This window comes from Papaver somniferum, chromosome 5 (genome assembly GCF_003573695.1).
Source record: "Papaver somniferum cultivar HN1 chromosome 5, ASM357369v1, whole genome shotgun sequence".
Classification (NCBI taxonomy): Eukaryota; Viridiplantae; Streptophyta; class Magnoliopsida; order Ranunculales; family Papaveraceae; genus Papaver; species Papaver somniferum.
Genome location: NC_039362.1, coordinates 164,254,618 through 164,272,324, shown reverse-complemented (window position 1 = coordinate 164,272,324; position 17,707 = coordinate 164,254,618). Strand labels below are relative to the sequence as shown.

Here is a 17,707-nt window from a genome sequence, read left to right as displayed (position 1 = left end):
TCATGCACTCGTAAACCGATTATGGTTTGATGTTTTGAAATTCACGAAGGATATCCACAATTGGTTCACATATGCATAACTAAAACCCGATTATAGCAATCGGGTTTTTCCTAGTCACATATAAACCAACCGTATTTCACATAATCTAAATCCGTACTCGAGTTAAGAATGAGTATGCTTTCACACTCAGTTGCAGACCGAGTATGAAATCATATTATATTCTATTTGAGTATTCATACTCATTTTCAGTTCGAGTATAAAATCATACGGAATTTCAAATTGGGTATTAAATCATACGCAATTTCAATCGGAGTACAAAATTATTTTCGTTTAGAGTATAAATTTCCCTCGAAATGAAATCAAGTGTACATAACTCTAGAATGAGTATGATTTCAAACTATCGAGTATTAACTGGAAAAAATGGGTTACCCAGAATCGGTTTTTATTACTTACTGCATAAACCGATTGTTAGAAACGGAAGTCACGATACACACATAGACCGATTCTCCACACTGCACTGAAAGAACCGGTCCATACAAGTGCTCATATAAAACCGATTCTAAGTTAAAATTATACTGAAAAGTTGCACATTTTCCCCCTTCAAAATCTATATAATCGGTTTATGTGAACATTCACATAATCTGAATTTAACAAAAAACAAATATAGAAAACTGGGCATCTCATCATACCATAATCATTTTATGTGGCATTAACTTTTGCCAATTCTGGTTAAATTTTCTTTGACCATAAAACATATTCAGGACAATCGACTGACGTGGTCATGAACATAGACCGATTATAGGAATCGGTCAACATGGACATGGACGTTGACTGATTATGGTTCAACACAAAAACCCAAGATTATTTGTAATTTTCAATTTTGAATGGATAAACCAATCACAAATATAATTAAGAATAACGGGTTGCAATCAACTATGTTTATTTTGAATATCTTTTTTTTTTTTGAAGATGATGAAATTTTCTTTAGATCAATCAATGTAGTGAGGATCGATTTATGATGTTTTAATTTTAGTTTGTGAGGGAAATGATTTGAATATGTTTTAATTTTAAAAGGATTTGAATAGGTTTCAAATTCGCAAGGATAATGCTTAAATTGAATTTTAATAGTGAGAGTAATTTAGTACTTTATCTAGTTTAGACACTCCTTATCCCCTTACTTAAGGTGGGTGAAGAAATCTATAGGCCTCAGATAAATGCCCTAGGCCCCAAAGAAATGCCCTAAGCCCCAGAATAGGAAGGAAAAGTGAACGATTTTTTTGGGAACCATGAGTTTTTTTAGGGGACCATGATTTTATTAGGCCAACTTCCCTATATTTATATAAGAGGTGTCCTAAAGATAGAAAGATACACATTTTCCCTTTACTCTAATTTAAATTAAAAATAACCTAATAACTATGTAAATCTAAACATATGTTTATATGTCTAATCTAAATGAACTATATGTCTAATCTAAATGAATCATTAATCAAAATCAAAAACAAAAACACATGAAATTTTTAGTTTTTGAAAAAAGAAACTCTTCTCTTCTTCTTCTCTTTTTCCTTGAAGTTCCTTGTTCAACTGAAAAAGCCATCATTTTTAATTCGTTTTTGATCGAGAAAATTGAGCAGAAATCATCGAAATATGGTTTAAATGGAAGTTACAGTGGCATGTTCGGTTAGGAATTGGTTAAAGAAAACCTAGTTCGCTAACCGAACATTCTGAAACCAAGAACACGAAGAACACTTCGGTTATCACGAATATACTTTTTCGTCACCGAATTCCGAGTTCGGTTGGTTCGCAAAAAAACAAAATCGAACTCCTCTTTGAAAACCAATATGTTGTGTTCAGTTGGTTATGTTAATTGGAAAATTTTGTCCTTTAACCGAACACTTGTATTAGAACAAAAAATGCTGAGTTCGGCTGGTTCACAAAAAAAAAAATACTAACCAAATCCTTCTCTGAAAATCAATATGTTAATTTCGGTTGGTTCGCAAAAAAAAATTGCTAACCGAACTCTACTATGCAAACACATATGTTGAGTTCAGTGATTTGAGATTTTTTTCTCCTAACCGAAATTCACCCTGATATTGAGTTCGGTTTAGTCGAAAATTAATGTTGGAAACCGAACATTACTTTGTATACTATATAATATTAGTTCAGTTACCTGTCCCAGAACCTGTTAGCCGAACTCATCCAAACCTCCACTAAAAGCGAGTTCGGCTACCTGTGTCTTAGGAAAAACTAGTCGTAACTACACTTCCAAATAAGTTCGGCTACCTGTTCTAAAGATCTTGTGGCCGAACTTGTTTGACTTAACCCAATCCAAGCTATAAAAAAATTTATTTTCAGAAAATTTTGGCCAATTCAAACAACAAAAAACTAAATTTGAAGTATGCTTGGGTGGTTTGAAGGTTCGGATTCAAAAAATAAAAAAATAATTGAGTTTTTCCAACTCTTATAATCTCCGTCTTCTTCCCTTCCAATAACTTGATTTTAAGAAAAATAATATTGATTTTATCTTACACCAATCACTAGTTGACCGAATTTAATTATACTAACTAATGATTACACAAACTTAATTAGAAAGAATAATTTTGGTATTAACATAAATATTTGGGTAAGGAGTTTCTTCACTTTACTTCTAAATCTCTTACTAAAAACAGAACCATGGTCTCAAAAAAACACCATGGTCCCACAAAATCGTTCAAAATAAAATGGCGTATTACATATTTACATGGGCTAATAACAAGTAAAATTGGGATAAAATTATTTAGTACAGATCCCCTCTACCAAAAACTATTTGGGTTAAATCAACGGACGGGCTAGAGCCTCAGTTAAGTTAGCCCCCTTGCCCGTCCCTGCTACCAGTAGTCTTTACATGAATAACTACCACCACTGAAATGATGGTACCTTTTGGTGTCTCGCACTATGATATCCCTCTCCATTACTTTTGACACAAACTTGATTGCAGAATGACAATCTCCACATACTCTGATGTTCTTTAGTATCAGAATCCTTGTACCAGGAGGTGTACTAAGAAGAGCAAACGCTAAAGCTAACTTCTCGCTATGAACCTGCAACCTAGCTTCCCTCTCCTGTTGATCAGTAAATGCTAGAACATGGCTCGTATCTGGAACATACCCAGCCTGCTTAATCTTCCCACTCACCTTAACCCACATTTTACGAATTTCCTCATTCAGTGGGTGAGCATCATCATTAGCTACAAACACATGATCTGTATTCCCTATCTTCACCCAGCTATTACCAGGTTCTTTCTCGAACCCCATCTCTCTCATCCTTTTTCTGACTCTTGCAACATCATTCAATCTACCAATAGAATGCATAAATATTCAAAAGAATAATGTGAGGACCTGAATCAGTATGATCGAGCTCAATACAACGTTCACCGGCAAAAATCCCCAATTCAGTATTCTTATGCATTCTACAGGCACCCAACAAAGCTCCCCAAATAGCGGATGTGGGTTCGATTGGCATATTTTTTTATAAAATCTAAGGCTTGATTAAGAGGCCCCGTTCTTCCAAGAAGATTAACTTTTGTTACATAATGATCGACATGTGGTTCCACGTTGTATTTCTTCATCAATTCAAAATAATATAGCACTTCATTCACTAATCCGCCATGACTGCAAGCCGTAAGAACACAAAGGAAGGTTATATAATTTGGTTCAGTTCCGATCTCAAGTATTTCTTCAATTCGTTCAACGGTTTCCCTCGCTTTCCCATGTTGAGCATGTTAGAGCATTGATCGGTCGAACTCGCATGCGTTGCTATCTCAAACATGTTTGTCAATGTTAGTGATCAAAACTATAAGTCTTGATTTCTAGTCTACTATAGCTAAGGTCTCGGACTAGGATAAAAAGTGTAGTTGAGCTTAAGAACTCCATGAAAATCATCATACAAGATGAAGGACTACTCAAGGAACTGGTAGATCTCCATCCACTAAAAGGTATGTGGAGACTTGAACTTATCAATCACTCAAAAGTATATTTATCTCTTATCTTGAGACAAAAGTCGTTTTGCTATATAGACTTAGATTATACACATTTGGTATTTCGAGCCGAGTTTACCTCGCCTATCTATTTCTCGAAATATGTGTTGGTAAAGCTTTCGCTTTAGCCAAGTTCATCTTTACCTAGTGACAAAATTCATGTTATGTTTCAATCACTTTGAAAATTGCTCTGACAAAAAATGGTTTGTGAATAACAACTATATAACATTCTCTGAGAATTTTTCAATGATTGAAATGAGAGTTTAGACTATATAACCATTTGGAGGATATAAGCACTGTTGTGGAAACACATATATGTATAAGTCCTTATTGCTTGAACCGAAGTTTGTGAACTTTGTTGATCAAGTGAAGCGGAAAAGTGCGTGAGCTAAGTCCGCAAACTCAGTCCACGAACTGACGAAGTTCTCAAACCCGAGAATTTCTGCTGGAGTTTGTGAACTCCATCCGAGAACTTAAGTCCGCGAACCCAGACCGCGAACTTGAGTAGGTTATGTATAAAAACAATATTTAGTGAACTTATCTTTATAAACTAAGGAATGCAATCGCAAACCGTGGCTATAGAGTTCATAAACCGATTCATGTGAATCAAATTGTTTTTGCTTCAATTGTGTCTTGTGTAGTACATAAGATTTCCTTACAATTGAACAAATCTCTAACTAGTTCATTTGAGTCATTTGAACTAGTTATGGTGAATAAGAATATGGTTGATATGAAAGTGATCATATGGCTAACCATTTGGTTAACTATTGTTGAACCAACTAATGTACAAGTTTGGGTACGGTTATACAAGCCCAGGAACGTGCATTTCATTTGTGTATAACAAGTTATTTTTTCGATCTAACGGTTGATAAATATTAGCTTGAATCTAAATCAGGTTTTCATCTAACGGTGAATATTGAATGCTTTGTTACCAAGCTAACATTGATTGCAAACCCTGATTTGAAAGACTATATAAGAGAGAACTCTAGCAACTGGGAAACCTAATCCCCACACATTCTGTGTGATAATAGTTGTGCTAATCTAGAGTCGATTCTCCTTTAACCTTTGGTTTATTCTTCTAAACCAGGTTAACGACTTAAATACTTCATTGGGATTGTGAAGCCAGATCGATACTACTTTTCTTGTAGTTCTGTGATCTGATCTTGCTGTTTATATCGTACGAGTACAATTGTAATAATTGGCTTGAGATTTCTATTTCCGATAGGCAAGATAAAATGTAATCACAAACATCTCCGTCTCATCGTTTGTGGTTCCACAATATCTTTTTTCGCAACGTCGATTAAGACTATTGTGAGGTGATTGATAATACTAGGTTGTTCTTCGGGAATATAAGTCTGGATTATCAATTGGTTCCTGTTCACCTTGATTTATCAAAAGACGGAACAAAACTCATAGGTACATTCGTGGGAGACGGATTTATCTATTATCGTATACTTTTCTGTGTGATACAGATTTGTTTATTAAAGTCTTCGACTTTGGGTCGTAGCAACTCTTAGTTGTGGGTGAGATCAGTTAAGGGAATCAAGTACGTAGCATCCTGCTGGGATCAGAAACGTAGGAGCATAATTGTACCTTGGATCAGTGTGAGATTGGTTGGGGTTCAACTACAATCCAGACCGAAGTTAGTTTGGAGTAGGCTAGTGTCTGTAACGGCTTAATACAATGTATATTCAATCTGGACTAGGTCCCGGGGTTTTTCTTCACTTGTGGTTTCCTCGTTAACAAAATTCTGGTGTCTGTGTTATTTCTTTTCTGCATTATATTTGTTTATATAATTGAAATAATGCAGATTGTGCGTTGTTCAACCAATTAGAATATCCGACCTTTTTGGTATTGATTTAAATTGGTTGACACTTGGATATTAGTGTTTGGTACCATCCAAGTTATCTCTATTTGATAAAGACTCGCAGATTTCTATTTGCTTGAGTATATATCAAATCGAGAGATTGAGATATAAACTCTTTGATATACTTTTTATCTGGATTGAGTCTGACTGTATAGTTGATTCTTTAGAAAGTATATTGGAGTTTGTCCATAAAGATTGCTAAGTGAAATATTGGGTGTGGTTGTTAGACCCCCGCTTTTTCAATTGGTATCAGAGCAGGCAAACACGTTAAAGACCTTATAAGTCTGTGTTTGTAGCGATCTGATTATGGACGAGTCTATCTCTCATAACGTAGCAGTTCAGAAATTACCAGATGATTCTAAAAGCTTGGATTCACCTGAGAGAGCTGTCACATCTAAGTCAATATCTAAACATTCTCTTGATGTAAAAACTGTTGATTGGGAAACTCTCCTAGAAGAACAGTTGGATGGACTTTCTGATAAAGGTGATTCAGATATTGATAGAAATGTTGATGAGGAAGTCTCATAGTATGTTAAGTTTTTGGATTCGTGGAATATGAAGAAGATTACAACTTATCATGTCTCACCTCTTCTGACTCCTCTCTGTCGAGAAAACAAGAAATTGATAAGATGTTACGTAGGTGTTTATTTTTCGAATCTTTCTAACGAATCAATCTTCAAGGATTCTGAGGAAAACCTACGTATGAAGTCACTAGAATGTGATAATATTTATCAAAAGTACTTTTTGTTGGAAGAGAAACTTGAAGAATCTGAAGCAAGGTTTAACTGTCAACAAATTAGTTTTGATGACAGAGAAAGTGCTTGTCTCTCTCGAGAAAAACGCCTTGAGGCTGATTTAGCTGCTGCTCTTGATAAAATCAAGATGTTGGAAGATGACTTGATAAAGTTCATTACTAGGTCAAGCAAATTAACCACTATGCTAGGAGCAAGTAAAAATCATCGTGATACACAAGGATTGGGCTATAAGGGAATAGATGCTCCAAGTATTAGCAAAGAGGTAAAATTTTTCAAGGATAGTGATTATTCTCAACAAAAGGTTTCCACTGATGGCAAAAGTGAAATACCTAAACCGGCAGTTAAGGTTCAAAAGAGCAAGTATAAACCTCCAAATTCAGCACACATGGATCGAGGTAAGTACATTCCTTATGTTTGACACTATTGGGGAAATAAAGGTCACCTGGAAAGGAGATGTCGTTTTCTTATAAGGAATGAGAAACTTCATAATGTTCTTGTTTGGGAATCACAAGAAGTTGTGAAACCAAGATCATATGTTAAGACTAATCCCCTTAACGCTACAGGTTGTAAATGTCCAACCTTTAGGTAAATGAATCAGTGTTGTGATAAATATAGATTTGCCTATAAACGTCATACGAATCCTTTCCACAATCGTAATGGTTATCAAAAGTATAACTTCGTAAAGACAAAGACAAGATCCGATGCTCCCAGTTGGAGAAAGACTAACTTGCAAAAGAATAGTCAATCCAATTCTCTTCCGAAAAATCTTGAAGAGAATAATGGGAAGAAGGTTCCGGTTGTTCCTAAACGCACTCAAAAGTGGGTACCAAAGAGATTCAATAATGCTTTGAGTGCAAAAAGGAATGATCTTCCAGAAAATTCCATGACTATGGAGAAGGCAGTATCCATGATGTTGGAACTTAACAAGTTTTTTGGAAAAATGGAATTGGATGTGAAAGGTTATAAATCAATCAGTTTCATGATAATCCAAAGGTCACTTGTGGTGAGCAAGACATTGTTCACCCCAACACAATTTGATTGTGTTGTAAGTGCATCCTCACCAAGGAATGCCCTGCTATGTATACGATGAGGGAAGCACGAGAGTTGGGGCACACAAATTATGTTCTGGATGTTTGGACTTCATAGTACACCTACCATGTATGTATAACATAATTTAAAAGCAAAATTGAGGGGTTTAAGTACGCATACCCGTTTGAAAATTGCTCCAGGTCATGAAAATTCGTTTGCAAACCCGTATGCAAACTTGCCTGTAGACATCGATATTCGATAAACTTGTTTTGGCCGTAACTTCTTCGTCCGAACTCAGAATGACTTCATTCTTTTTGCACTCTCTTTCAATTTGAATTCTCTTCAAATAGGAGACGAGAATTCCTAAATTTGAATGAATTAAGGTTGGTATTTGTCCTGTATCTTGTTTTTGAGTGTTTTGCTCTGTTTCGTCGCACTTGTTCCATTTCTCTTGTGCTTGGGCACTTGTATTATTGGAGTACTACTCTTCTAAGATCATTTGTAGATTTTACAAGAATGTTGTTGATGAATCAAAAAGAAGGAAGTTCAAGAATGGATAGTAGCTCGCTTTACTATGGGATTCTTGAATGTTCACAATCATTTTTTTGTGAACTATGGTGCATGGTTGTGATGACTTTGTATGTTCTTCTTTGTTAAGAAAATATTTTTATACGCCTTTGGTAGATATTCTTGGTGTAAATCCGGGTGAGAAAGATTGATTCTGCCCTCTAGGGACAAATCATCTTATATGTGCACTACGAGTTTGTCTTGATTCCTAGGAAACTTCTTATGAGAATGTATTCTTGTTTTTGAGAAGGATTACTAGAGTTTGGAATAGCCATTATTGTGATTACACATAGATATGTCCAACGTTTTCATCTTCATGTTTTTAGGTTTATTTGTTTAAATTCAAAAATCGTTTGAAAGATGATTTTTGCAGTATTAATCTTTATGGTTTTATATATTGCAATTTGTTATGGGATACGTATGTTTGCATCCGTGAACTATGATTGTCCCATACCTTGCCAAAAGTAAAGTCTTTCGTAATTCGATATGCATATATTGATAAAATAATGAATGGACTTTTGACAAATACAGAAGTTAAGCCTATTATGTCAATTATTGATGGAATATAGGTTAAAATCTTTTGTTTGTAAGGATTATGTCTGTTGTATGACGTTATGCGAATAGTGGTGGAAAATAGAATAAATCCTTGTGTATTCCGCAGTATTGATATTCCCTGATCCATAATTTATGTATTACTGTCAGGCTCCGTAAGTTATCTTATGTTGAGCACTATTGACTGAGTTGATTATTTTTTTATGATTAACTTAGTTATTGCTCCATAGATTCTCTTATGTCGAGCATGATCAATTAAATTCATCATTTTTTGTGGTAAATTTGGTTGTATATTTTCGATTAGATTAATTATGGGTTCTCTTGTGGTTAATCTAATTGAGTATTTTTGGATTCAAATTCATATTCGTATGCGATTTGTTATGTCCAAAGAAATCCTTCTTTTCTGTTTGAAATTAAGGTAGCTCTTGTTGTTCTTTCGGGAATGACATATTATGGGGGAGAGTTCTTTTGAACTTGTGCTTAATTTCCAAATCTTTGTGGGGAGTGCGACTGTGGAATATTTTAGGGGTTATCTTGTATCTTAATAAACTCCTTGATGAATGCATTTAGCTTCGGCTTTATGATTTCATCTAAATAAGATGATATATGCTTTCTTTTGGTCATGAAATGTCTCTTTCGGAAATTTCATTAGGATCCCGTTCTTGTACTTTTGCCAATTTTATTGACAAAAGGGGGAGAATTAATATGTAGTTCACACTACAAATACATATGGTTTTCGGATCATTATGTAAGGGGGAGTGGTTTCCATGTGAGATGGAGTATTGACTAGGGGGAGTGACATATCACCATAGTATTGTTGTTAAAGTTGTGATACAATTGAACTTTGATGTTGTGTAATGATACTATGACACTGTATAACAATGATTGAGAACTCTTGTTTTATCGTTGTTATAGCTACGGATTTTCAACAACGATGATGCTAAACTTACAACCTTTGGGATCATTAGAGTACTTGGGAGTGACGAAGATTTCAAGTAATTTTGAAGATTAGGCATGTGGAATAGGAGCTACAAAAGTTTATTTATATATTTTTTGTATTCCATATGTATTGATAGTTTTGTCACTAAAATTGACAAAGGGGGAGATTGTTAGAGCATTGCTCGGTCGAACTCGCATGCGTTGCTATCTCAAGCATGTTTGTCAATGTTAGTGATCAAACCTATAAGTCTTGATTTCTAGTCTACTATAGCTAAGGTCTCGGACTAGGATAAAAAGTGTAGTTGAGCTCAAGAACTCCATGGAAATCATCATACAAGACGAAGGACTACTCAAGGAACTGGTGGATCTTCATCGACTAAAAGGTATGTGGAGACTCGAACTTATCTATCACTCAAAAGTCTATTTTTCTCCTATCTTGAGACAAAAGTCGTTTTGCTATATAGACTTAGATTATACACATTTGGTATTTCGAGCCGAGTTTACCTCGCCTATCTATTGCTCGAAATATGTGTTGGCAAAGTTTTCGCTTTAGCCAAGTTCATCTTTACCTAGTGACGAAATTCATGTTATGTTTCAATCACTTTGAAAATTGCTCTGACGAAAAATGGTTTGTGAATAACAACTATATAACGTTCTCTGAGAATGTTTCAATGATTGAAATGAGAGTTTAGACTATATAAACAGGGCCGGCTTTGAAGCCCGTCAAGGTGTGCGACTGCACAAGGTGGACAATCTGTTAATCTACTTTGGGTTGGCCCAAAATAAATTTTGGTCATTTCAAATTCTATTTTATTGCAAACATGTCCCTGATTCAATTGATAGTTATCCTCGTTCTAGATCTTCTCCTAAGTTCCTAACTACACAAACAGAACGTATATACAAAAATCAAGATCGAATGTATCGTTTATCACATAAGATCTAACCCTAGACGACTCAAAATACTACTGAAGTAGGCGAGAGCGAGAAAAGAAAAAAAAATCAGTCCTAGCATTGTGTTTCCATTCACTCATTCATTTTTCATAGGGTTAGTTCTATTCCTATTCAGCGGCTTTTTATTTGTATGGTTTAAAGAATTGAATGATTTGAATACTAAATTTTCTTGTATTTATTTGATTTTTTTTTTTGAAACATAATTGTTTGATTGTTCATACTTTAATGCAATTTTTAATAAGAAAATTTTCTGGTTTTTGCATTATTTTTCTTCCTTTAACTAGAAAATCACTTTTCAATTCCACCATACCTACATTGTATTAGTGCCCAACTTAGTGGCGTGACATTTGTATGCAGTAATGCAAAAGTCCCTTAATGGGTTTACTGGGAGGTCACTTCTTAGACAATAACATTTAGTTCACTTGCATCCATATCAACAGTATGGTTTAAATTTTACTGCATGATACATTGACGCTGGAATAGAAAAACGATAGCAGAAACTTGAGTTGTGTATATCTTTGGCGATGGATCATGCGACTCCTTATAAAAGGCGTTGTGAACTCTTTCGCACAAGGTCATCTAATTATCAGAGACGTCCCTGCATATAACCATTTGAAGGATATAAGCATTGTTGTGGAAACACATATATGTATAAATCCTTATTGCTTGAACCGAAGTTTGCGAACTTTGTTGATCAAGTGAACCGGAGAAGTGCGTGAGCTAAGTCCGCGAACTGGCGAAGTTATCAAACCCTAGAATTTCTGTTGGAGTTTGTGAACTCCCTCCGAGAACCTAAGTCCGCGAACTATAGTAGGTTATGTCTAAAAACAATATTTAGTGAACTTATCTTTATAAACTAAGGAATGCAATCGCAAACCGTGGCTATAGAGTTCATAAACCGATTCATGTGAATCAAATTGTTTTTGCTTCAATTGTGTCTTGTGTAGTACATAAGATTTCCTTACAATTGAACAAATCTCTAACTAGTTCATTTGAGTCATTTGAACTAGTTATGGTGAAGAAGAATATGGTTGATATGAAAGTGATCATATGGCTAACCATTTGGTTAACTATTGTTGAACCAACTAATGTACAAGTTTGGGTACGGTTATACAAGCCCAGGAACGTGCATTTCATTTGTGTATAACAAGTTATTTTTTCGATCTAACGGTTGATAAATATTAGCTTGAATCTAAATCAGGTTTTCATCTAACGGTGAATATTGAATGCTTTGTTACCAAGCTAACATTGATTGCAAACCCTGATTTGAAAGACTATATAAGAGAGAACTCTAGCAACTGGGAAACCTAATCCCCACACATTCTGTGTGATAATAGTTGTGCTAATCTAGAGTCGATTCTCCTTTAACCTTTGGTTTCTTCTTCTAAACCAGGTTAACGACTTAAATACTTCATTGGGATTGTGAAGCCAGATCGATACTACTTTTCTTGTAGTTCTGTGATCTGATCTTGCTGTTTATATCGTACGAGTACAATTGTAATAATTGGCTTGAGATTTCTATTTCCGATAGGAAAGATAAAATGTAATCACAAACATCTCCGTCTCATCGTTTGTGGTTCCACAATATCTTTTTTCGCAACGTCGATTAAGACTATTGTGAGGTGATTGATAATACTAGGTTGTTCTTCGGGAATATAAGTCTGGATTATCAATTGGTTCCTGTTCACCTTGATTTATCAAAAGACGGAACAAAACTCATAGGTACATTCGTGGGAGACGGATTTATCTATTATCGTATACTTTTCTGTGTGATACAGATTTGTTTATTAAAGTCTTCGACTTTGGGTCGTAGCAACTCTTAGTTGTGGGTGAGATCAGTTAAGGGAATCAAGTACGTAGCATCCTGCTGGGATCAGAAACGTAGGAGCATAATTGTACCTTGGATCAGTGTGAGATTGGTTGGGGTTCAACTACAGTCCAGACCGAAGTTAGTTTGGAGTAGGCTAGTGTCTGTAACGGCTTAATACAATGTATATTCAATCTGGACTAGGTCCCGGGGTTTTTCTGCACTTGTGGTTTCCTCGTTAACAAAATTCTGGTGTCTGTGTTATTTCTTTTCTGCATTATATTTGTTTATATAATTGAAATAATGCAGGTTGTGCGTTGTTCAATCAATTAGAATATCCGACCTTTTTGGTATTGATTTAAATTGGTTGACACTTGGATATTAGTGTTTGGTACCATCCAAGTTATCTCTATTTGATAAAGACTCGCAGATTTATATTTGCTTGAGTATAGATCAAATCGAGAGATTGAGATATAAACTCTTTGATATACTTTTTATCTGGATTGAGTCTGACTGTCTAGTTGATTCTTTAGAAAGTATATTGGAGTTTGTCCATACAGATTGCTAAGTGAAATATTGGGTGTGGTCGTTAGACCCCCGCTTTTTCAATTGGTATCAGAGCAGGCAAACACGTTAAAGACCTTATAAGTCTGTGTTTGTAGCGATCTGATTATGGACGAGTCTATCTCTCATAACGTAGCAGTTCAGAAATCACCAGATGATTCTAAAAGCTTGGATTCACCTGAGAGAGCTGTCACATCTAAGTCAATATCTAAACATTCTCTTGATGTAAAAACTGTTGATTGGGAAACTCTCCTAGAAGAACAGTTGGATGGACTTTCTGATAAAGGTGATTCAGATATTGATAGAAATGTTGATGAGGAAGTCTCAGAGTATGTTAAGTTTTTGGATTCGTGGAATATGAAGAAGATTACAACTTCTCATGTCTCACCTCTTCTGACTCCTCTCTGTCGAGAAAACAAGAAATTGATAAGATGTTACGTAGGTGTTAATTTTTCGAATCTTTCTAACGAATCAATCTTCAAGGATTCTGAGGAAAACCTACGTATGAAGTCACTAGAATGTGATAATATTTATCAAAAGTACTTTTTTTTGGAAGAGAAACTTGAAGAATCTGAAGCAAGGTTTAACTGTCAACAAATTAGTTTTGATGACAGAGAAAGTGCTTGTCTCGCTCGAGAAAAACGCCTTGAGGCTGATTTACCTGCTGCTCTTGATAAAATCAAGATGTTGGAAGATGACTTGATAAAGTTCATTACTAGGTCAAGCAAATTAACCACTATGCTAGGAGCAAGTAAAAATCATCGTGATACACAAGGATTGGGATATAAGGGAATAGATGCTCCAAGTATTAGCAAAGAGGTAAAAAATTTCAAGGATAGTTATTCTTCTCAATAAAAGGTTTCCACTGATGGCAAAAGTGAAATACCTAAACCGGCAGTTAAGGTTCAAAAGAGCAAGTATAAACCTCCAAATTCAACACACATGGATCGAGGTAAGAACATTCCTTATGTTTTCCATTATTGTGGAAATAAAGGTCACCTGGAAAGGAGATGTCGTTTTCTTATAAGGAATGAGAAACTTCATAATGTTCTTGTTTGGGAATCACAAGAAGTTGTGAAACCAAGATCATATGTTAAGACTAATCCCCTTAACGCTACAGGTTGTAAATGTCCAACCTTTAGGTAAATGAATCAGTGTTGTGATAAATCCAGATTTACCTATAAACGTCATACGAATCCTTTCCACAATCATAATGGTTATCAAAAGGATAACTTCGTAAAGACAAAGACAAGATCCGATGCTCCCAGTTGGAGAAAGACTAACTTGCAAAAGAATAGTCAATCCAATTCTCTTCCGAGAAATCTTGAAGAGAATAATGGGAAGAAGGTTCCGGTTGTTCCTAAACGCACTCAAAAGTGGGTATCAAAGAGATTCAATAATGCTTTGAGTGCAAAAAGGAATGATCTTCCAGAAAATTCCATGACTATGGAGAAGGCAGTATCCATGATGTTGGAACTTAACAAGTTTTTTGGAAAAATGGAATTGGATGTGAAAGGTTATAAAATCAATCAGTTTCATGATAATCCAAAGGTCACTTGTGGTGAGCAAGACATTGTTCACCCCAACACAATTTGATTGTGTTGTAAGTGCATCCTCACCAAGGAATGCCCTGCTATGTATACGGTGAGGGAAGCACGAGAATTGGGGCACACAAATTATGTTCGGGATGTTTGGACTTCATGGTACACCTACCATGTATGTATAACATAATTTCAGTCAATTAGAATATCCGACCTTTTGGTTGTTGATTTAAATTGATTGACACTTGGATATTGGTCTTTGGTACCATCCAAGTTATCTCTCTTTGATAAAGACTCGCAGATTTCTATTTGCTTGAGTATAGATCAAATCGAGAGATTGAGATATAAACTCTTTGATATACTTTTTATCTAGATTGAGCCTGACTGTCTAGTTGATTCTCTAAAAAGTATATTGAAGTTTGTCCATACAGATTTCTAGGCAAAATATTGGGTGTGGTTGTTAGACTCCCCGCTTTTTCAGAGCAAGCCCGGTAAGCATAAAATTCCATGAGACAACATCTCTGCTTTCCAACCTATCAAAGATTTTCCTTGCATCCTCAATGCTACCTGCCTTTGCGTACATGTCAAAATAGTGTTTCCAATAAAAGAAATAGCTTTCCCCCCGACTTAAGCATATGAGCATGAATCCATTTTCCTTTCCCCCCGACTTAAGCATATGAGTGTGAATTCATTTTACTTGTTCTAAAGATTCAGTACTAGCACAAGCCTTAAACACACTTGCATACGTGAAATGGGTAAGTTTAAAACCTTCTCTTTGTATCCTCCAAAACAGTTTAAGAGCATCCTTTCCCTCACCCTTTCTGGTATGAAAAGTAATTAATGCATTCCAAGCGACTTCATTTTTACTTACCATTCCATCAAACACTATTTGAGCTTCTTTTATTCTATCAAACCTAGGATACATATCCACAAGGGAACTAGACACATAAACATCTGAACTGTAACCACAATTTACTACAAAAGCATGTACCTGCCTACCAGGTGTATCAGTAGTTGCTGATCTAGAAGCCTTCTGAAGGCTGCCGAAGGTAAACTGATTTGGTTTCAATCCAAGTGCAATTATATGAGGAAACAATGCAATATCTTCTTCAGGTCAGTCATTTTGAGAATATCCTGAAATTAGAGAAGGCCACGTAACCGTATCTTTGCAAGGCATCTCATCAAACATTTTCTTGGCATCATTCAAACTACCACATTTTGTATACATATTAACGATGGTATTAAGGGTGAAAAGATCATATTTGAATTTTGATTTAAGAAAATTCTCATGAATCATTCTGACTTCTCTTAGTTTTCCCAAATCGATGCATTTCTTAAGCAATTTATTATAAAGTGTATGATCAGGTACAATGGAACCTTGGTCGATGAGATCAAGAATGAAAAGACCTTCTTTTGAGTTGTGGCTTTTGCGAAGGTAGTATTTTTCTTGAATGATACAAGATGCATCACCCTCTTCATTGTCTTCGAAGAAAACTTCAAATGCAGAGGTACTTAGGCCTTTATTGGATGACATGGATATGGATGCAATGGTGCACGGAGAAGAAAGTCCTTTGAAAATAGTATTAAGGGATGTTTTAATGCAACAAGAAAATAAGTCACCGGTTTTTTCTTCAAAAAGGAGTATTGCTGATAATATTCTCCTGGCTAATGATGCTATATATGCAGTTAATCATCATGATAAAATTGAGGGCAGCTGCTATAAAACTTGATATGCTTAACGTATATGATAAGTTAGAATGGTATTTTCTTCAAGGTGTCTTAACAAAGATGGCACTTTCAGATCACTGGATTAAACTCATAAACCAGCGCATCTCCACGGTTTCCTACTCTGTTCACCTCAATGGTATCCCAACTGGGTTCTTTAAGCCTGAGAAAGGGTTAAGACAAGGGGGCCCTCTATCCCCTTACTTGTACATTATCTGATCTGAAGCTCTCTCTGCTTATATTGATAGCCTCTCTAAATAAGGTACTTTAGAGGGTATCTAAGTTTGTAAGAATGCGCAAGATATGATCCACCTTCTCTTTGTTGATGACTCTTTGTTATTTTCTAAATCTACTGTCCATAATTTTCAAACCATAAAAACTTATCTTCAAAAATACTGCTTGGCTTCTGGCCAAGAAATAAATTTTGAAAAATCTGGTATCTTGTTCAGTAGAAGAATCCCTGAACATAGGAAATCTATGCTTGCTAATATCCTGGAGATTGATAACATGTATTTAGGGGAAAATTACCTTGGTACTCCTACGGTTTTTCAAGCCTCTAAAATCCAAACCATATGGGCGTTCTCCAAGCTGTGGATGCTAGAATTTCAGTCTGGTTACACAAGCTTCTGTCTCAAGCAGCTAGAACTACTCTCATTAAGCATATTGGCCAAGCTATACCTTTGTTCCAAATGGGTGCTTTTCTCATTCATAAACACCTGTGTAGACAAATGGATTCTCACCTTTGCAAGTTCTGATGGGGGGAGACTCTTGACCCAAAAGACAGGAAACTTTATCTTTTGGGTTGGGATATCCTTTGTGCCCCCAAAGCTGAAGGTGGCCTAGGTTTTCAAAAAGCTTAACTAAACAATTTAGCTATGATAGCCAGAAATGCCTGGAGAATCCTTGAGAATCCCACACGTATGCTGGCTACTGTTCTAAAAGCTAAATATTTCCCCAATACTGATTTTCTAAATGGTAAGTGTACTGATAAGTGTTCTTGGACCTGGAAGTGTCTTCATGTTATCAAAGAGATCATCAAGCTTTTTATTTTCTGGATTGTGGGAGATGGTCAATTTATTGACCCCTGGTGTGATAAGTGGATCCCTACTTTGGGATCTGCTACCCCAAATACTCTTGTTCTACAAGACCCTAGCATTAAATTTTCTTATTTTATCCTGTCTTTAGATCTTGGAATATCTCCAGACTTAATACTCATTTCGATGATGCTTGTTTTAAGAAGATCATCACCATTCCCTTAAGCCAACTTTGCACTCCTGACAGGAGGGCTTGGGATCTTTCTAAAGATGGTAAGTTCTCTTCGAAATATGATTACATGGGTATCAGAGGCCTTAGGATATCCATGTAAAAATCTTTGGTTAAGAATTTGAAAATTAGGGT

The 17,707-nt window shown here is 35.5% G+C and overlaps 1 pseudogene; it reads right to left on the bottom strand.

Annotated features, from left to right (window-relative positions):
- Positions 1–2,864: 2,864 nt before the first annotated feature.
- On the bottom strand, positions 2,865–16,118 carry LOC113279977 (annotated as a pseudogene).
- Between the last annotated feature and the right edge of the window lie 1,589 nt (positions 16,119–17,707).